Source organism: Canis lupus, chromosome 25 (genome assembly GCF_011100685.1).
Source record: "Canis lupus familiaris isolate Mischka breed German Shepherd chromosome 25, alternate assembly UU_Cfam_GSD_1.0, whole genome shotgun sequence".
Classification (NCBI taxonomy): domain Eukaryota; kingdom Metazoa; phylum Chordata; class Mammalia; order Carnivora; family Canidae; genus Canis; species Canis lupus.
In genome coordinates, this window is record NC_049246.1 from 14,544,611 (window position 1) to 14,566,445 (window position 21,835).

Sequence of the window (21,835 nt, forward strand, 5' to 3'; positions counted from 1 at the left end):
ATAGGCCAGTTAGACTTTATGCTGCAAGTTCCAGAAAACTCAACCATTTTGGGTTGCACAGTAGAGGATGGATCTGCTCAGGCAATACAAATGTCCTGAGGTAATCAGACTTTACATATAGCTTGATCAGGGCCACAGCATTCCTCTGGGACTTTCCTGGCCTGCTCTGTGCTCCTTACACTAAATTTCCTCAGGATGGTGAACAACTATAGCAACTCTAGGAATCCCATTGAAAGGAAAAGAGGAGAGGATGTCCTTTCCCAGAAATCCACAGTATATGACTTACCTGATCTGTTTCATTAATGGTTTGTCATGTGTCCAGCTTTAACCAGTGGAATCTTACTGATTAGCTGAGGCCTGAACCTTGGGACTATATGCTTATTGTAATGGTAAATTTTATATGTCAATTTGACAGGGCCCCAGGGTACTCTGATATTTGTTCAAACGTTATTCTGGGTGTGTCTGTGAGAGTTCTTTTATTTTTTTTTATTTTTATTTTTTTTTAGAGTTCTTTTAAATGAGATTAATATTTCAGTTGACAGAAGAAAGCAGATTGTCCTTTCTAAGGTGGGCGGGCCTCAACCAATCAGTTGAAGTCATAAGCAGAACAACAACAACAAAAAAAAAGCCAGACCTTCCCCAGAGTAAGAGAGAATTCCTCCTGCCTAAACAACCTTTGAATTGGGACACCAGCTTCTTTTCTGTCTTTGAACTCAAACTAAAACATTGGCTCTTCCTAGGTCTCAAACTTGCCAGCCTTTGAACTAGAACTATATCCTTGTCTCTCCTGGTTCTCAGACCTTTGGACTCAGACTGGAACTAACCCGTTAGCTCTCCTGGGTCTCCAGCTTGCCAGCTCATCCTGGAAATCTTGGGACTTGCCACATTCTGCAGTCACATGAGCCCATTCCTTTACATATTTTCTTTATATTTATATCTCTAATATACATCCTATTGGTTCTGTTTCTCTGAGAACCCTGACCAATACACTTATGGTGCAGGGAAGGGCTTTCCTATAATCAGGGGAACTAGAGGTGCTCAGAAAACTAATGCCTTCACTCAGTCATAAACTGATTGAACATGGCAGTGTCATTCCTTTAGAGAAGGGAAGTCTATATCCCAGGAGACTCAGAGGAGCCTAGAATTCATTCTAAACACATTGGAATAGAAAGCAAGGCCAAATGGCAAGGAAGCTAGACATTGTTGGAACTGGCACAAAAGCTAGTTGGAACTCAGCCTGCTATGATGAGCTTCAGAGGCTGTGACCAAAGTGGAGTAATAATGATGCCACCACTGTTATTGGTGTAAGGCATGGGAGTGAGACTCCGTCTGCATCAATATGTTCAGTCCTCATAAGAAACCTGTGATACAGGTCTGATTATCCATAATTTATAGATGGGGAGCAAAGGCTTAGGCCCTTACTTCACTGAGGTGGAATGGTGGGCGGGGGGTGAGCGGTGGGGAACAGGCCCTCCCAGATGTGAACCTTGGTCTGATTCAGGCCTCTGTCATCTAGAGTTTGTTCTTGTCATCTCTGCACTGTGAATTTAAACATTTAAACAGACTTCTTGCCATGGGTCAGGTCAGATTTAATATTCATCGCTGGCATTTTGGCTGCTAAAACTTTTTGTTGTTCCATACGTCATAGCATTTTGTGAGAAGGAGGAGGCTCTTGGCATTGTCACCCACTTTGCTATCTTTCTGGAAGCCCATGAGCTCTGTTTTTGCATTGGCAAAAGTTTAAACATTGCAGGAATTTAGAGAGTTCTTGAGTAAGGGAATTCTCTCCTTGTGCACTTGATGACAGCTGTCCCTGGGTGCTCCAGTAGCCGGAGGATGTAAAGAAATCAGGCTCTGCAGCTAGTTGACAGCATGCTGTTGCTGGTTTTGCTGGCATAAATATGTAGCATGTGCTGCTATATTAATCATTCAACTCATATGCCCTTTACCCATTTTTTATATTTTATTTATTTATTCATGAGAAACAGAGGGACAGAGAGAGAGAGAGAGAGAGAGAGAGAGAATGGCAGAGACACAAGCAGAGGGAGAAGCAGGCTCCCCTCAAGAAGCCCGATGTGGGACTCGATCCCGGATCCTGGGATCACACCCTGAGCGGCAGGCAAATGCTCAACTGCTGAGCCACCCAGGCATCCCTCTTTTCCCAATTTTTATAGAAAACTTAAAAAGTGCACATATCCAATCAAGGATATTAAGTAAGAATGAACTGGACACACTACAAAATTGAACACACAAGTATGTAAGTTATTCTCTGTCACAGGGTAAATGTTTTCTTAGAAATGATTTGTAACTCACCCTAGAAACACAAAACAGAAATATCTAGAGTTACTGGTACAAACTTGTTTCTTAAAGCCCCCGAATTGCTGCCAAAACCAGCATCTCTATTTAAGTACCTATTTGCAGAACTATTCTAAATTGAAACAGTCTCTAGAATCTTTGTGCCTGAATAAACTCAATGGAATCTTTGCAGAAATATAAATGAGAGACCAAGCATATTTATGAACTGGGCACACAGATGATCAATGTTCACGTTGACCCGTAGACGGGTTGATCTCCACAGTGTGTGCTCATGTGGGAGCTGAACACCAGCCACTCTGTTATGTAAGGGTTTCTACCACATTCCCCCACCCCTTCCTTTTAGAGACAAACTTCATAATAGGGTTGGTTGGCGTAGACTTGGCTGCCTCCCCTCTGGGCCTCCTACTCATGCACCACCTAGTCCCCTGAGTTCTAGCTTGCACTCACAGTTTGGTTGAAGCTATGTTCTGGAGTGTCACCGAGACTAGAGACTCTTCTCTTTCCCAGTCTCTGCACCCTTCTGTGCTTGTGATGCTCTTGGCCACTCCACTGGCCTCACTTCACTCCCGGTTTTTCCCCTAATCCTCAGCATCCTGTCTTGGCTGCTTTTCTTTTACATCCTCATGAACTGTTGCCCAAGATTTTATCCTTGGCAATCATGCCCAACAGCAAGCCTAATGCACAAATGACTCCTCCATTCATATGTCCAAACCAGACATCTCCTCGATTCCAGATTTGACTTTCCCTTTAGTGTTTCAAACTAAACCATTCCAACATTGACCCCACTGGTTCTTGTCTCCTTAAGCTTAGAGGTTGATTTAAGGATCATTGATATTTTGATGTCACCAAGTTTTTCCACCCAAGACAATGATGGCAACTTTTTGGTCATTTTTCCAGATCATGTGTGGTTATGAGTTTCAGTGTAAGGAAGAGCATATGTTGATGCTACAAGTCTGAGTCAACTGTACAGACACATTTGTTAAGATTCTGGTGGCCCTGTACTTTTCACTGACACTATTTTGTAAAATTTCCAGATTTATGAATCCCATGATCCCAAGAGAAACCCAAGAACTCACTTTGCCATATCACGTAGGGCACAGGCAGGTGACTTTCACCCGTCAGTCCTAGTCCATATACAAGTGAGAAATTTGGAACAGGAAGTTCTACATAGAATTTATCCGTGCTGGTGAATGACAGCTGAGGCATGTATTTTTTTTGGGGGGGTGGGGGGTAGAGTCTATCCCACCTACAAGTGACATTGGTTGCTGACAGCAGCAGTAGTTACAGCTACAGCTGTGTAAATGATAGCATTTAGGATTGAGTGACATCAGTGGTACAGTTTTCCAGCCAGCTCCAGACAGCAGCATGCTTTGAGCTCTCTAACCCATGTAATATCCTTTAAATAAACTCATCTCCTTCCAATTTCTGTTGCTTGCAACAAGAACCTTGACTAACACATCAGGGAAGTGTGAGAAGGGAAATAGTATTTTTTTAAAGACTTTATTTATTTATTTATGATAGTCACAGAGAGAGAGAGAGAGAGGCAGAGACATAGGCAGTGGGAGAAACAGGCTGCATGCAGGGAGCCCGACGTGGAACTCGATACCGGGTCTCCAGGATCATGCCCTGAGCCAAAGACAGATGCTCAACCGCTGAGCCACCCAGGTGTCTGGGGAAGGGAAATAGTCTTAAGTGAAAATTCCATCCGTAGTCACCATGAATATCCAGGTAGTCTGTGAGCTGAACAGATCTGGGCTGGCAACCATGTAGACTAAAGTGATAAATCGAAACTCTTGGAGATGTACAACTTCTCATGTCCCAGTAACTTTTGCTACTGTGTAGCTGCTACTCTGTCTCTACCTTGATTTGATTCTTACATTGTACTTTATATTCAGCACTTTAAAAAAAAATTTTGGTGAAATACACATAACAAATTTACTATCTTAGCCATTTTTAAGTGTCTAGTCCAATAATGTTAGGTATGTCCACATCATTGTATGACCATCGTCACCAGAACTTTTTCATCTTTCCAAACTGAAACTCTGCCCCCAATAAACACTAAGTCCTTGTTCCCCCTCCCCCACCCCTGGCAACCACCATTCTACTCTCTGAGAATTTGCCTACCCTAGACACCCCATATTGGGTGAAATTGTACAATATTTGTCTTCTTATGACTAGATTGTTTTGTATAGCATGATGTCTTCATGGTTTATCCATGTGGTGTGTGTCAGGATGTCCTTCCTTTTTAAGGCTGAGTAACATCCCATTGTATGGAAAGGCCACATTTTGTCTATCCATTTACCCATCAGTAAACATCTGGGTTGCTTTAATTTAAGCAATTGTGAATAATGCTGATATGAACATGAGTGTATATACTTAGCACTTTTTATAAAAGATTTTATTTATTTATTCATGAGAGAGGCAGAGACACAGGCAGAGGGAGAAGCAGGCTCCCCACAGGGAGCCCAATGCGGGACTCAATCCCAGCCCTGAGCCGAAGGCAGATGGTCAACTGTTGAGCCACCCAGATGTCCCTACTTAGCACTTTTGATGTTAATAGTAGTGATCGTCCCTCGTATCACACTTAGCATGTATTGGGCATTATTCTAACATACATGAATCGCTTTGAAGCTTGCAACAATTCTGTGAGTGGGAAACTACAATTATCCATATTTTACCAACAAGGAAACAGAGAGTTACAACACCCTCAGAGGAGTTAGGGGGCATATTCCTGGTACTTGAATTCTGGTGGTAGAACTAGGATTCAGATGCCCCAGTGTGGCTCTTGTGTGGAGATGCTCATCTGTGCTGCCTCTGAATACACTGCCTTTGGACCTCAGTCACTTCCTGGGAGGAAGTGTGCCCTTCTGGCTGCCAGGAATGGTGTCCTGACCTCTGATGGCTGGTTCCTTCTTGCCACTTACATTCCAATTTAAATGTCTTTCCTCAGAAAGACCTTTCATGACTCCTCACTTTAGTTTGTATTTATCACAGTACCTTGCTTCAAATCCATACAAAGCCCCACTTCCTCTCCAACATCTTAGTATTCATTTACTTTTTTTTGCCCACCACCGGTCACCCACTACCACATAAGCTCCATGAAAGCAGAGGCCTGTGCTGACCTTATAAGGTTATATCTCCATCACCTAGAACTCCAGTTAGCAGATCATAGGTACTCGGTGAAGAGTTGTTAGCCATAACAGTGAATGAATGCGTAAAGGAATAAGCTTGGCCCTTGTAGAATTTCACATGAAAAAAATTAAAAATAGAGCAGATGTTAATATAGGAAATTCTCTCCATTGAGCCAAGGGTTTAAATAAACCCAAGAGCAAAGCAGAATGGCTAAAATATTCTCTCATTGCTAATGACCACGCACTATTCTGATACCTTCTAGCTGCATCTGTTGATTAGATTCACCTTAATGCTGGCATTGTTTCTATTTTATGCAATTGGAAAGGTTATGACAAAGTTGCTTATCCAGCTTCATGAAAGTTAAGTATTTAGTTCCAAGAAACCTGAAGATTGTCTGTAATTTCAGCTGAAGTTAAAATGAGTGAAAGTTTTTCATCTTACCCTTCAAATCAGGAGTGCAAGAGATACTAGACAGGAAGCTCTGCTCACTCTGCTCCTAGTCACCGGGTCACCTGTGTCTCAGAGACACTCCTGAACTGAAGGGAAAGCCAAATCCTCAGAAGCATCTGCCTCTTTTCTTTCTCTCTTTATTGAGAAATTCCTGTGGAAGAGAAATCCTTATAGAAGAAAAAATTTCTGGGGCACCTGAGTGGCTCAGTTGGTTAAGTGGCGGACTCTTGGTTTCGGCTCAGGTCATGATCTTATATGGGTTGTGGGATCGAGCCCCGTTGGGGGGGCTCTGCACTCATGTTGGAGTCTGCTTGAAGACTCTCTCCTTCTGCTCCTCCCCCGTCTTGTGCTCTCTCTCTTTCTCAAATAAATAAATCTTAAAAAAAGAAAGAAAAAATTCTGTAGCAGCTTAGGAATAAAAATGGTCTAGAATAGAAAAAAAAAGTACCTAAAATAAGGAAATCGTGTGGCAGAAAACTTGATTTTCTGTAAGGTCTTCTGTTCCTATCAGTATCTTTAGAATGTGCTGTCTAAACCAAGCTGACCATTTTCTTTTTCCCTCTCATATAAACATGTTTTTCCATCTGTAAAATAAAGAAAGTGTTTACTTTGGATTTCATTAAGATAATAAGCATCATTAATGTACATTGTTGACTGGGAGGTTCTCAGAGATCTTTATATAAAAACAGAAACATAGCATTTTATGTGTTTTAGCAATTTAAGAACAGCTATAAATTGAGAATGTAACTAAACTGTGGCACGTCAGCTAATGCAGGAAGGTTGAAAGTTAGGATCCCAGTATATTAGGAATTAGGATTTTACTTTTGTAACTCAGGGCCAGGAATCCAGTATGGAGATAGTCAGCTGAAATCTGTTTTATATCACTTCTAGAATTGAAATACTCTACTCAGTGTCCTTAAGGAACTAGCAAAGAACACAGCTGCTATCCACTTGCTTACTTCATGGACAGGGAGTACGTTCCACTGGGAAATAATCTATTCAATTTTCCTCATTAAAGTTGAATGAAATACAGTGTCCATACTGATTATAAACTTTGCAGATTGAATTCCTTATGGGGTAAGAGTGATTCATCTTCGTGTGCCAGGTTACAGCCTCGTCTGGCAAGTGCTCCATCACTGAGTGATGGGTGAAAAACTAAACAGATCAGTGGTAAAGCATTGTCAAGGACTGAGGAAAGTAGATGTTCCAAGGGAGAGTAACATTTACAGATTTTTGTTGTTGTTTTGTTTCTTTATTCTTTTTTTTTAAGATTTTATTTATTTATTCATCAGAGACACAGAGAGAGAGGCAGAGACACAGGCAGAGAGAGAAGCAGGCTCTATGCAGGGAACCTGATATGGGACTTGATCCTGGGACTCCAGGATCACAACCTGAGCCAAAGGCAGATGCTTAACTGCTGAGCCACACAGGGGTCCCTTGTTTCTTTATTCTTATTGGATATCATTTGTGAAAGAAAGAAAGAAAAGAAGAAAGAAAAGAAAGAAAGAAAGAAAGAAAGAAAGGAAGGAAGGAAGGAAGGAAGGAAGGAAGGAAGGAAGGAAGGAAGGAAGAAAGGAAGGAGAAGGAAGGAAGGAAGGAAGGAAGGAAGGAAGGAAGGAAGGAAGGAAGGAAAGGAAGGAAGGAAGGAAGGAAGGAAGGAAGGAAGGAAGGAAGGAAGGAAAAGAGCTCTTTGTTAATAGAGGAAAAAATTACTATAAACAAACTAGCAGAATCTGAGACATTAAAACTCAAGGCCATATAGTTGTTGTGGCTCTGGTTACCCATAGGGCACCATGGGGTGCTGAAGTAGGTGTAGAGTGCTAGAACTAAGGCAGTGAGAAGGAAGGAAGAAAGGAGAGAGAGAGAGAGAGAGATTTTGTTTTACAGGAAACAAAAAATCTAGAATGTTCTGCTTAATCAAAAGACAATTGCTGGGATCCCTGGGTGGCGCAGTGGTTTGGCGCCTGCCTTTGGCCCGGGTCGCGATCCTGGAGACCCTGGATCGAATCCCACGTCGGGCTCCCGGTGCATGGAGCCTGCTTCTCCCTCTGCCTGTGTCTCTGCCTCTCTCTCTGTGTGTGACTGTCATAAATAAATAAAAAAATAAATAAAATTAAAAAAAAAAAAAAAGGCAATTGCTTTCCCCCCCCCAAGAAAGGAAGGCAGAAGCCAAGCAGAAGGCAGCTGAGAAAGCAGAGTTCAAGTGAGGTCCTCCCGAAGTGCAGGCGAGACTCCTCCTCTAATCCTCGTGCATTAGGCGGCCTGGTGGGCTGGCACATCCTTACAGCAGGATGACCCCATTAACCTTGCTATGTTCTCAAGAACAACTAGCTTTCAATCAGAAAATGCCAAGCTGTCTCCCTTTAATTTATATTTTGTTGAAGGGACCCTGGGTTCCTTTGTCAAGCCACAGTTTTCGGTATTTCTGGTTTTTGTTAAAATACCATCTCTTGTGGATAAAGAGAATGAGGACTAAAGTTGAGGAGGAGCATGATATCATTATCGTTGAGCTTAATCATCAGCAAATGGGTTTTTCCACTGGGGAGGCAACCTATGAGTGGTTCTGTTCCAAGAAGTTCTCTGGGATTTGGAATGAATTTTCCCACAGGAAATAGAAATAGGAATTAGACTCCCAGTTCCAGTCCACAAGAGCTGGTTTAATTCACAGTACAGCTGAACTATAGTTATAGGGGTCATATTTTCTGAACCCCAAATTGAGATCCATGATTTGGCAAGTACATATGTTCTGACCACAATAAAAGAACAGAATGGGAATACTGAAATGGGATTTGTACTGGGAGATCCAGGAAGTCATATTGTAGGACTTCGATGCTCCACTGTAGACCTCAACACCATGTATGACTATGCGTCCACAGGAAAATGCACATCCAGCTCCAATGTGGCGCATCAGGGTCACACTCCTCCTGCTGCTACCTGCCCCCATGCTCCCCACCCCTGGCTTCAAGCCTCAGGAGGGGGCTTTACCACTGTTGTGATACCTGCTTCACCCCACAACTCTGTTCCCATGGCCACACCTTCATTCCTCCCTCCTGCAACCTAGTGCCATCCCAAGCTTCTAGATTAATCCCAGTCTCAAGCTACAGACCTCTGAAGCCTGGTCTAATATCACCAACCATCTTGTTCACCCCATACTAACTTTTCAAACTGGTACCAGCCACTGTCAAACTTTTTTTAAAGATTTTATTTATTTATTCATGAGAAATACAAAAATAGACAGAAACACAGGCAGAGGGAGAAGCAGGCTCTCTGAAGAGACTCGATCCCAGGACTCTGGGATCATGACCTGAGCTGAAGGCAGATGGTCAACTGCTGAGCCACCCAGGTATCCCACCACTGTGAATTTTGATGGAGCTTCCTGGTCCCATCACTTGGTCCCTGCTTTACTTCTGTCCTGTAAACTTAGACTTTGTCTAGGTACCTGTGGCCAGAACTCTGTGTACCTGGCTGCCTGCCCACCTGTACCTCTGCTCATGCTCGCTCTCACCCCACAGCTGACCCAGTCTAGCTAATTTGCAGACACTGAAGACTATCAGCCTAGAGGCTCAGTGCTCCCAGCCCCTAAACGCAACAGCGTCAAGAGAGGAAAGACTTTGGAGACAGATTCACCCTGGTTGAGTTCTAACTTAGCCATTTGCTCACTCTGAGGCTTTAAACAAAGTACTCGAATCTCTCTGAACCCCACTTTCCTTACGGTTGGAACGAGGATGATAATAATAGCTATGATACCCGTAGTGTTTACCATGGGCCAACTACCCTTGTGTACTACTTTGTGTGTGTTAGTTCATTGAAACCTCACAATAACGGTCTAAAATAAATGCCATCATTTTCCCATTTTACAAATGAGAAAGCAGGAGCCTCCAGCACTTGAATACTTAAAAAAATTTTTTTAAATTTTTTGGGAGATTTTACTTATTCATGAGAGACACACAGAGAGGCAGAGACATAGGCAGAGGGAGAAGCAGGCTCCCTGCGGGGAGCCCGATGCAGAGCTCCATCTCAGACTCAAACTGTCAGCCTCCAGAGACATCACGTGAGGCCCAGCACAGTGCCCAGCACGCGGGGGCCTCAGCAACCAGTCGTTGCTACGTGCTGTTTCTGCCCGTCTGTGTCTCCATTTCCCTGTGGATGTGCTTGGGAAATAGTTGTTGACCTAATCGAAGGTCGTGTTACTAAATCTATCAGCCTATCCACCTCTGCCCTACGTCTGCCATCCCAATCGTATGAGCGGATTTTGGCCCTGGTTTGTTCATCCCTTCCTTTACCCATTTAGGCAATTATTAATGAAATTGCTGTTCTGGGCAGCCCGGTTGGCTCAGCGGTTTACTGACGCCTTCAGCCCAGGGCCTGGTCCTGGGGTCCCGGGATCAAGTCCCACGTCAGGTTCCCTGCATGGAGCCTGCTTCTCTCCCTCTGCCTATGTCTCTGCCTCTCTCTCTTTCTCTCTCTGTGTGTGTCTCTCATGAATAAATAAATAAAATCTTAAGGAAAAAAGAAAGAGAAAGTGGAAAGATCTGTCTAAAAAAAGAAAAAGAAAGAAATCGCTATTCTGGAGAAGGTGAGCACAATTTGCAAGATGGACACAGCCTCTTTCTTCTCAGTGTTTATGATTCAGTGGGAAACCCCATCAAAACATCAGCCAGTGAATGTAAAATTACAGTTGGCAAGTGCTCTGAGGCGGGTGTAGAGTGCTATAAGCCTATCATGGCATCTGATCTAACCAGAGAATCAGGGAGGGGTTCTTGGAGGAAGTGATATTTACTTGAGAACTGAAGAGTGAGTAGGAAGCAGTAGACGATGAGAGAGAAAACATCCCCGTCAGTGAGAACAACATGTGCAAAGGCCCTTTGGTGTAAGGGAGCAGGATGTGTAGAAGGCCAGTGTGGCTATAGGCCAGTGTGGCTACAGCAGAAATTGTGTGGCATGAAATGAGTCTGGAGATAAATAGGGGCTAGACCATCCAAGGCCTTGGAAGCCACAGTGGGGTTTTATCTCTATACCCAGCACACTAGGAAACTGTTAAAGGTTTTTTGTTTGTTTGTTTTTTGTTTTTAAAAGATTTGATTCATTTATTCATGAGAAACACAGAGAAGAGGCAGAGACGCAGGCAGAGGGAGAAGCAGGCTCCATGCAGGGAACCTGATGCAGGAATCGATCCCAGAACTCCAGGATCATGCCCTGAGTCAAAGGCAGACGCTCAACCGCTGAGCCACCCAGGGATCCCCTGTTAAAGGTTTTTAAGCAGAGTTCAGGTTGGAGAGGGGATGACATGATCCAGGACACTTTTGAAAAAGATCACTGATGCAGGGTGAATTAGAGAGAAGTCAGAGAAGGAGAGAAGAGGGTTCTGGTCTGGACTTTTCCACATGAAAGACTCTGGTTGAACTTTCTTTGCTGACCTGGTAGCTCATTGCTCTCAGGGAGTCTTTCTAGAAGGTTTAGCTAAGAATCCTGACTTAAGACTTAAAATGTACAGATGTCTAATGATTCTGATTTGGGGAGAGTCTTGAGGATTTGGGGGAGAAGCTATTCCTACCAGGTATGATCTCCAGTACTTTCCTGGCTCCTGCTTCTGTCCCTCAGCTGACGATGGTGATTCTTGTGTGTAGCCACATGCCTTTTACACTAAGTCACAAAGTTAGGCTGTATCCCCAGCCAGCATCTCTCTAAAGATGCTATGACTTTCAGAGTAAGATCTGACAGCATTTCTTTTTAAATATTTTATTTATTTATTCATGAAAGACACAGAGAGAGAGGCACAGAGACACAGGCAGAGGGAGAAGCAGGCTCCATGCAGGGAGCCTGACGTGGGACTCGACAGACCCTGGGATGACACCCTGAGCCGAAGGCAGATGCTCAACCATTGAGCCACCAGTGGTTTACATTGATTTGTAAACACCAATGTCTCAGAAAGGAAATGACACCAGAAACAAGAAGTAATTCCATATTAAAATATGCAATAACACCAAACTGAAGGAGAACATTGAGAATTCTGAATGGTCTTGTTTCTTAGGGTCCTTACCTACAACAGGCCAATCCAAATCCCAAACCCTTATAACCCCAAAGTTCATCTTTGCTTCATGACAGTCTGTCCCCTGTAGCTCTGTCTGTCAGAATAGAAATATCTAGAAAAAGGTTCTTAAAACAGACTCCAAAAGTTTTACTGCTATAAAGACAACTAGGGACAACACAGCAAATGGGAAAGTCTCCTGCTATGGAATGAATGGCCTGTGAAGAGATTAATTAGGTAGCAAGGATGTATCAGAAATTAAAACAAAGAATTGGACACGCTGCTTGATCTCGATCACTTGCCACCATCACATGCCTCATTGCTTCAAAATGAATAAAATGCTCAAAAGGCACATTCTCACCCAATAAATACAGAATGGGGTAGTAAGGGAAAATCGGAGTCATTGTGCACATTTGCAGTTGGGATGTGCAGTTGGGAATTTGAGCCCAGGCAGACCCTGGAATCCATTAGCCTTGACATGCCATATATCATCGCAGAGGTAATTTCCCCTTAAATTTGCAATTAGGCCTGGGATTTGGCCCTCGACCCTGATGTCACAGAGCATCAATTACCCTGCTTGGTGTACCGTGTGCCTTACCCCGTAACAAGCAGAGTCTTCTTCTGCCGGGTTCTATAAAGTTCAGAGTCCAACGCACTGGCCAGTTTTGTGCTTTCTCATGTCTCGTGGGTGCTTCCTATTGTTTCCTCTGCTTAAGGCTTACGTCCCTCCAGAGATGATACCAACCTCCTTGAGGTTTGGGAAACCAGCTCCAGATGACTCTCTTCCTTCCTCCTCATCTCCAAGAGGCATCTGTGCCTCCTAGTAACTTCGCAAAAATGCCTTCTCTCGTTCCAAGGTTTCGGTCAGCCTCCAGGACATAAACGCTCTATGTGAGCATAAGTGTGTTTGGTTTCAGACATTCACTCAAGCATGGGTTTTCTGCTTGTCACATTCTAGGTGCTGTGGGTATAAAAAGGAGTCTCCAAGAACTCCACTGGGTCCTTGCATTTCCTTTCAAGGAAATCTATCCAAGCCACACAGCAGAAACCAACACACTTTTTTTCTAACATAAAGTGAAGGGATGCGTTCATCACTTCAGTTCGCCAATAGTCTGGAAGAGCCTTCTCTTGTTTTATTTCACTCCTTTTTCCCCACTTCTTCCTCACTCCCCACTCTCATTAGCCCTTCTCTCCTCCGACCCTTAAGCACCTGCCCTGTTACGTTTGGCACACATCCTTGGGTCTGTACAGATCTTCGAAGAGTACTGAGCATGGTTGCCTGAATGTAAGCATTTTAAATTTACAACAACAGTAATAGTAATAGTGTGCCGTGAGAGTCATCCTATTTCTTAATTTTAAACAAATGGCAGACTGTGTTTTGAAGACCAGTGGATGGGGGTGCCTGGCTGCCCCAGTTGGTAGAGCATGCAACTCTTGATCTCAGGGTTGTGAGTTCGAGTCCCATACTGGGTGTAGAGATTACTTTTAAAAAGTAGAAATCTGGGCAGCGTGGGTGGCTCAGTGGTTTAGCACCACCTTCAGCCCAGGGTGTGATCCTGGAGACCCAGGATCGAGTCCCACATCGGGCTCCCTGCATGGAGCCTGCTTCTCCCTCTACCTCTGTCTCTGCCTCTGTCTCTGCCTCTCTCTCTCTCTCTCTCTCCCTCTGTGTGTCTCATAGATAAATAAAATCTTTTTTAAAAAGTAAAATCTTTAATAAATAAATAAAGACCAGTGCATGTTTCTGATGGTACCTCTGGCTTATTCCTGTGTCTGCTTCAGTCTTCGATCAGGGGCAGCCACTGTTTCTCCCAACCATTCCCCCAGGTTAAGCCCCATTTAAAGTGCCTCCCACTTTCCCCACCCACAGAGAATGCTATGATCAGTCACCTGAGCCTTGTCTCTTGTGCTGTGCTCACTGGGAGTCTCCTTCTAAAAGTGGGACTTATGGGTCATAGGTCGGATACTCACCTAATTTCACTGAGTTCTGCTGCCACATTGCCCTCAGATGGCTGCACCATTTACACCCACAGCACCCCTTCACTCTCTCCATATAGTCAGCTTGGTACCTCAAATCATCATCATAATAATAATGCCCACTGCCACTGCCACTTGTTGAACATCTGCTACCTGCCAAGCTGTATGCTAGTTGCTTCTTGTGCAGAATCCAGAATACTTACATCTTTGCAAGGCGTTTATCAACATCTTGTTGGCAGGTGAGGATAGCAAGGTTCAGCCAGGGTAAGTTCCTCATCAAGGGGCAAGCAGCTCTCCTGTGACCGAGGCAGGCTCAGTCCCTGGTGCTGAGCTCCATGTGACTTGAAAAATATGTACTACCGAATGTACTAGGTTAGTTTTATTAAAATCACATAACTAGCTGTGATGGAGGAAGGTGACACTGGTCAAGCACTCCCCTTTAGATGAGGGGGTACCCCTCTGCAGAATTTTGCCCATCACAGTGGGGTGCTCAGAGAGCCACAGAAATTCTTCTTTGCAACTAGAACTGAACTAAAAGTGAGATCTTCACGTCATTTCCACATAAATACACTGACAACAGTACCCCAAGATTCCTAAATAGTCTCAGTATGAAGGGCAGTCTTTACTAGAGACCTCTTTGATATATTAGAATAGTAGTTTTGTAGAATTTTTTCTCAGTATTTTAGAGTATAAATCTAAATGGTTAATGGTTGGAAAAGTCTAAGCTTTCTAAGGCAGACTAGAAATTATAGCTTCCATTTGAGGGTGAAAACTTATTTGTTTAATAAAAAACCTTTATGGATGCAAAGAGTAACAAGGCATTCTCCAGCCCTGAGGGGCTTACAACCTCCGGGAGAGAAAGGCATCAATAAATAATTTGGAGGGTGGCTGGGTGGCTCAGTGGCTGAGGCTCTGCCTTTGGTTCAGGTCACCATCCTGAGGTGCTGGGATCGAGTCCTGCATCAGATTCCCCATGGGGAGCCTGCTTCTCCCTCTGCCTGTGTTTCTGCCTCTCTCTCTGTGTCTCCCATATATTCATTTATTTGTTATAAATAAATGAATTTATACAGAAATATATTTATAAATAAATAAAATGTTAAAAATATGTAAGTAAATAATTTGGGGACCGACTAGATCCCGCACCAGCAAATGGAGAGCTCCCAGGGAAACAGAATAGAGGCAGATGCCCAAAGGCAAATGCAGGGAGCATCAGCTCCTGGCATCTAACAAAGGGTGCCTTGCGCCCGAGTCAGCCTCGGCCCTGCCTCTTCGGGCACTATGAGAAAACGGGGACCGGACCCGCAGATCATAAACAAGCCGGTGGGGTCAAAGGAGGATGGGTCTGGCTTGGGCCAGCGGGTACCGGGTCATTCAGGGAGTAACCGGGACCCCGACCTCAAGAGAGCATATGGTGCCTTCTCTCCGCTTGCGGGTGGTTGGAGTTTCGTTAGATTTCCCTCAGTTTCCGACCTGTCCTCCTTCACCATCTGTGCAGAGAATGATGTTTCAGGTGTCAGGGGAGCTCATTTTGTAACATTAATCAGGGAGGATTAAAACTATGCTTTCTTCCGATCTGTCCTGCAAGGGTTGCTGGGGAGTCCGGGGGGGGGAGTCCGTCTTCGGACACAAAGGCTGCGCTCACCGGTTTGAAGTACCACGTTCAGCCAAACGGTGATTAGACGGATTCCGCCTGCTACTTTCCAATTCTAAAGTTTTAACTGCTCATTTCCGGGCTGCTCCATCCCTTGTCCCTGGGCGCCAGCAATCCCCATCTAGAGGCCAGGTGCTTTTCTGACATTTTCCTCAAAGCAGGTGTTGGGGGGGGGGGTGTCCAATGACATGTTTCTGGATTTCCGCATCCCGTATTCATCGGTGCAGCTTGCAAGAGCCCGCTGCACCCTGCCCAGCACCTGCGTTACCTGCTCTACGAGCCAAGGCTGGGCTCAGTGAGTATTTTCCTCCTGCTCCTCAGAAAAAGAGGGGGGCAGAGAGAGAGCACCGTGACTGGAATTGTAATGAGCTCCCAAACCTGTTCCTAATTATCTTCCGTAACTTAGCAACGTACTGGATGAGAAAGGAGCAGAACGATTTAAATTCGTTGCTGAGATGTGGGTGGAAGTCGGGGAATCGGGCACCCTGGCGGTGCTCCGGGTACAATGTGAGGCGGCATCTGCGAGGTGGGGAAAGGGTATGTGCCCCCAGTTCAGCTTCTGTAGAGGAACAAGGGAGGGAGGAGGAGCTGAGCCCACGGGGGTGGAGAAGTCGCTTGAATTGCTACTGTAAGATTCCTAGATTGCCCAGGGAAGGGAATCTGGGGCCCTCACTCTTACCTTCTAATAACCATGTGCAGTCGTGGGCTGGCCAACAATTGATTCCAGAGAACTAAGCAATTTCTGCAGCCTCCCCCCAGCCCTCTGAGCTCTCCTTTTCAAAATGTCAGGGTATCTTTGCTATCTTGTGTCTTGCATGGAAAGAGATATGCTGTACATTTCTTGAGCTGCAGATGAATTTCAGGTGACTACGCAGTACCCATCGGTGGGACTGCCAGTGGTCACGTGAGGCTCCAGAGCGTGCTCATCAGAAAGCACAGGTTGGGAATGATCGCCAGTGGAAGAGTTGCCAGAACCAGGTTTTGAATACAGACCTGAAATCAAGGAGACATGTAAAGGCACTTATTTCCTTTTTTTTTTTTTTAAAGATTTTATTTATTCATTCATGAGAGACACAGAGAGAAAGGCAGAGACATAGGCCAAGGGAGAAGCAGGCTCCATGCAGGGAGTCCAATACGGGACTTGATCCTGGGTCTCCAGGATCACACCCTGGGCCGAAGGCAGGTGCCAAACCACAGGGCCACCCAGGTGTCCCCAGCCACTTATTTCCATTGGAAAATTCAAGTATAGGTCAGAGGAAGCCTCGCTTGATAACAATTTATGAGAAAAGCATTGGGTATTTTGCTGAATCATGAACTAAATATAAAACTTGAGGGGATCCCTGGGTAGCTCAGGGATCTTTAAAAAAACAGATTTTATTTATTTATTCATGAGAAACAGAGAGAGAGAGAAAGAGAGAGAGAGAGGGCGGCAGAGACATAGGCAGAGGGAGAAGCAGGCTCCATGCAGGGAGCCCGATGTGGGACTCGATCCCGGGTTTCCAGGATCACGCCCTGGGCAGAAGGCAGGTGCTAAACCACTGCGCCACCCAGGCTGCCCAAATAAATAAAATCTTTAAAAAAAACAACAACAAACTTGAGAATGACAGGGGTGATGAATACCTAACTGAATCTCATGTGTCCCATTAGAAGCATGGGATTCCGGTCAAGGGGAGACCATTGTTTTGTTTTTAGCTTTAATCCTGGAGACCCTAATGCAGAGTGTGTGATTTGGCTCTGGCTCTGCTTTTCAAAAAGCAGCATTGATTGACTTGAGAATGTCCAAGGTAAGAGTAATGAATCTGGAAGCTTTGTTAGGTGGGGACAGCTGCAGAAATTGGGAGTTTTTGGACCAAAGCGGGGAGCCCAAGGGACCCTAGTCCAAGAGGGAGGCTCCCTCACCTGCAGTAATGTACCTTGTATAGATGTTGAATTCGCCCCTACCTGATTTTTCCTTCACTTCCGTGTGAACCATCTCCCTTTGCAGGCAGGGCTTTCCTCCCATGCTGCGCAGGATTGTTCCAGGCAGTTTGCAGTGAGCTGCTTACTCGGTGTGAGCACTGCTGCAGCTGGCCTTTCTGTGGGACTCAAGCCTTCCTGCTCCTGCCCAGGTGAGGAGCAGAGTGCCATTTATGGCCAATGCATCCCCTAGCTCTTGGGGTTACTGAGTCCTAGGGTGCTCTTAATATTCCAAAGCGTCTTAACCAGATCAGAGCCATGGAGTAAATAAACTCTATAGGCTCAAGGTGCTAGCTCTCAGAGAGCCCAGGGAAGGATTCAGGGAAGAAAGGGAGTTTCAGAGATGCTTGGATTTAAACAAGCAAGGAGAGGGAGGGGAGACCCTGGGCTGGAGGAATATTATTGCCAAGGTAGGGAGTAGACAAGCCTGACTGTAAGGACAGTGGGACAAGGCTGTGGGGAAAGGTCAAATGATGGGGAGCCTTAAATGCCACATAAGGGTTTGACTTCTGTTAGGGAGGCAAGGGGTAGATTTGTCAGATTTGGCAAATGAAATACTGTGCCCAGTAAAATCTGGATTTCAGATCAATAACAAATAACTTTTAGTATAATGATGTCCTAAAAATTGCATGGGACCTAGTCTTGCTGAAAAAAAAAAATGTGTTTGTGGTTTATTTGGAACTCTGACTTAACTGGGCATTTTGTACTTTCGTAACTCATGCAAGGGGAATTCACTGAAGTTTTATAACAAGGGAGTCCTCTGTGTCAAGTTTGGAAAGAGTCATCTGGCTGCTGTGTGGCCAATGAATTTGAGGAGGAAGACACAGAGTCAGGGCTAGAGAAGGAAAAAACTCTATTCGTCCTGTACACCCAATACTTCACCTCTGCTACCAGATGTTGGGGGCAGTTTCCGACCAGATGGGTGTCCTACGATTCAGCTCAGTTCTGGCATTATCTACCTGGACAATGTCAGATCTCACAGGTTGAGAGCTCAGATCCCACAAGACTGCCCCTCCCCCTAGATGTCACTCTCCAGGCCAGGTTATCACACCAGCTACAAATCAGAGGTTCCCACAAGCCCTTCCTCCGTTCAATAATTTGCTAAAACAGCTTATAGAACTCAGGAAAAAAAAAAAAGAACTCAGGAAAACAGTTTACTTACAGGAGTAACAGTTTATGATAAAAGGATACAGCTCAACAACAGCCAGATGGAAGAGACACACAGGGCAAGGTATGGGGGAAAGGGCACAGAGCTTCCATGTCCTCTCTGGACATTCCAGCCTCCCACTACCTCTACCTGTATACCAACCCTTCAGTTGGGGTTTTTTTATGGAAGCTTTGTAATGTAGGCATGATTGACTGAAGCCTTGGCCATTGGTGATTAACTCAACCTCCAGCCCAGCTCCTCTTCTCAGAGGTCAGGAGGTGGGACTGGGGATACCCACGTGGGTCAGCGGTTGAGCTTCGGCCTTTGACTCACAGGATCCCAGATCAAGTCCCATATCGGGCTCCCCACGGGAAGCCTGCTTCTCCCTCTGCTTGTGTCTCTGCCTCTCTCTCTATTGTGCCTCTCATGAATAAATAAATAAATCTTAAAAAAAGAAAAAAAAAGGAGGTGGGGCTGAAAGTTCCAGCTCTCTAATCTCTTGGTTGTTTCCCTGGCAACCAGATCCCATTGTGGTTATCTAGAGGCTTTCCAAAAACCACCTTCCTTAACTTGGACTTCAGATTGAAAGGGCTTGTTACGAATAATAAGACACTTTTTTCCCCTTTTCTATTCAAGACTTGTCTCAGGAGCCGTGGACAAAAGACCGAATGTTGTAACAAAGGATGCTCCTATTTTTCTTATCACTTAGGAGATTACAAAGTTTTAGGAGCTATGTGCCCCATGTGTCCCTGTAGAACTACGGCCATGGGTGAAGACTAAAATATATACAATATTATGTATTACTATAAATCACAGTACCACAGGCAATAAATTGGAAAATGATTGAAATTGTCCCAACTTGACTCTATAAAAGAGCCTTGGTCTGCGTTATAGTAAAAATATGAACAAAGGGATGGATTCAGGAGATGAGCTCAATGGCTCAGTCAACAGGCTGTGGTGACTGGCCAGAAGTAGTTCGGGGGAGAAGGCAGAGGAGTGTGGCGGTAGCGAGGATGAGTTCAAGGTTTAGTCTCAGCGGCTGGGATGAATCCTGGAGGAAATAGTTCAGGGGAAGAATGACATAGAGGAAAGAGGTGGAATTTTGAGTTCTCTGGAAGACCTTCTCATGGTAGATACCAAATGGGAGTTTCCGCAAGCAGGAGAGAGGCAGTACTAAATTCCAGAAGAGAGAGTGGGTAGGAACTGTCGGCTTGGTAGCCCCTGGATAGTGGCGGCAGCTGAAGTAGGTTGAAGAGTGGATGAGCCCTCCAAGGGAGGAGGAAAAGTGAGGTTCAATATAAAGGTGGCTCACGGAGGGAAGAAAGCTTAAATTCATTGCATATTTAATAGATTCCGGTCTCTACTCTGGACTAACAAGTGAGTCTCAATTACTAGTGGCTTCAACCTTTTCTTCTCATTTCAATAAAGGTGGAAAGCAGATATGGAGAAATAGTGTAGTTGCCATAACAGGCTTCCTTCTATGAACATAGTTGGGGGATGTAGTCTTAAATCTCTGAATGCCCAGAAAGACTGGCCCTCTGAGCATCACCCAGATGCTTCAGGGATCACAAGTAAAACCTGATGATGCTGTTGGCTCCCATGCTTGTCAGCCCAAATCTAGAGCGAAGGAGTTGAGGGGAGTTTAGGAGGCCTGACACTAAGGGTCTGGGGTCCTCCCAGTCCTGGCACTAATCCTGCACCAGAGCCGTGCTAGGTGGCTCACTCAGTGGCCGGCTCCTTGCCTCTGCACTTCTGCAAAGTGGCTCAGTCACAGCCAACTGCTGATCAGCCCATTGTGCCCCCACCCCCACCCCAAGGGACAGTATTTGGACACATACTTGACCAATCACACATGCTGGTTTTCTCTGAGTCAGGGACACAGGGAAAAAAGCAATCTTGACCCTTAGCTATGGACAGCATCCAGGGACTGCAAGTAGTGTAATTTATTGGAATCTTAATGAGATTCTAAGGATTTCTGGCTCCTGTTCAGGTGAAAATCTTTGGGTTTTAGACATTCTGACTGCAACGTTAAAGATTTTTAAGTGAAAGACTCAGTTGCAAAGTCAGAGAATGGCAGGATGCAATGAGGCATTCTCAAGTGAGGTGAGAACTGGCTGAAGTACCCTGGCCCTTCTTCTTTCCTTCCCACCCAGACACTCCCCTGGGTCACCCTGGGAAGTGCTTTGATCTCCCACTCACTGGATCTTATGGAGCCTGGCTCTCTGGGAGGCCACAGGGGGGCCCCTGCCTCTCTGCCTGGAGGCACTGCTGGTGATGCAGCTGCTGTGGGAGCCGACAGATAAGGACCTGCTAGGGCCTTTGTGATGCAAGTTGCTGGCTGGTTTGTAGCCACTCTGATGAGCCGCTCACCCAGAACCAGCCTTCCAAGGCTCAGGCCTTCCTTCAGCTTCTCCCCTGGCCTCCTTTTTCCAACTGTATTTAATAATAACTTTCTAATATCTCCAGAGCTGTGTCTGACCCTCTAATTTGTGAATTTGTCAACTGTCTAAGTAGGATTAAGCAACCTGAGATCACACATTTCTGTTCTTGTGATCTTAATTCTCTAAGTGAAGACAAATTGTCACAGGAAGTTGTGTGCTGCTGAGACAGGGTTCCAGGAGACTGGGAATTAACGTGTGCTAGCTAAATTCTGCTCTGCGGCACTGGATCCCCAAACAATTTTTGGGGTAGGTCTTGTTTTCATCTTACAGACCTGAGGTTCAGAGCTTCCAGAATGTACCCAAAGCCACATAACTACCAAGTGTCTAAATTGGATGAGAATTTAAACTCAACTGATGGGACGCCTGGGTGGCTCACCAGCTGAGTGTCTGCCTTCGGCCCAGGGTGTGATCCTGGAGTTCCAGGATCGAGTCCCACTTCGGGCTTCCTGCATGGAGCCTGCTTCTTTCTCTGCCTATGTCTCTGCCTCTCTTTTGCTGTGCATGAAATACATAAATAAAATCTTAAAAAAAAAAAACTCAACTGACTTCAGATTCTGAACTCTGTTTAGACTCTATGCTCGAGTGTGGAGCTTCAGTTTTGGTTTTCTTCCCCTGGAGATAAAAATATATATGGAACTTAGTGTGTAGCTCTGGATGTTTACTGTTTTATCTTCTAACTGATACATTTGTTAACAAATATTGATTGATGGATCAACGACTGGAAGACAAAATTTTGG

The 21,835-nt window shown here is 44.9% G+C and overlaps 1 long non-coding RNA gene across 1 annotated transcript; it reads right to left on the reverse strand.

The window, feature by feature from the left end:
- Positions 1-15,488: 15,488 nt before the first annotated feature.
- Positions 15,489-20,947, reverse strand: LOC102155177. The gene is made up of 3 exons (XR_005378203.1): positions 20,857-20,947; positions 16,234-16,547; positions 15,489-16,113 (listed from the first exon to the last, which is right to left on the reverse strand). It is a non-coding gene; the product is annotated as an uncharacterized LOC102155177 (long non-coding RNA).
- Between the last annotated feature and the right edge of the window lie 888 nt (positions 20,948-21,835).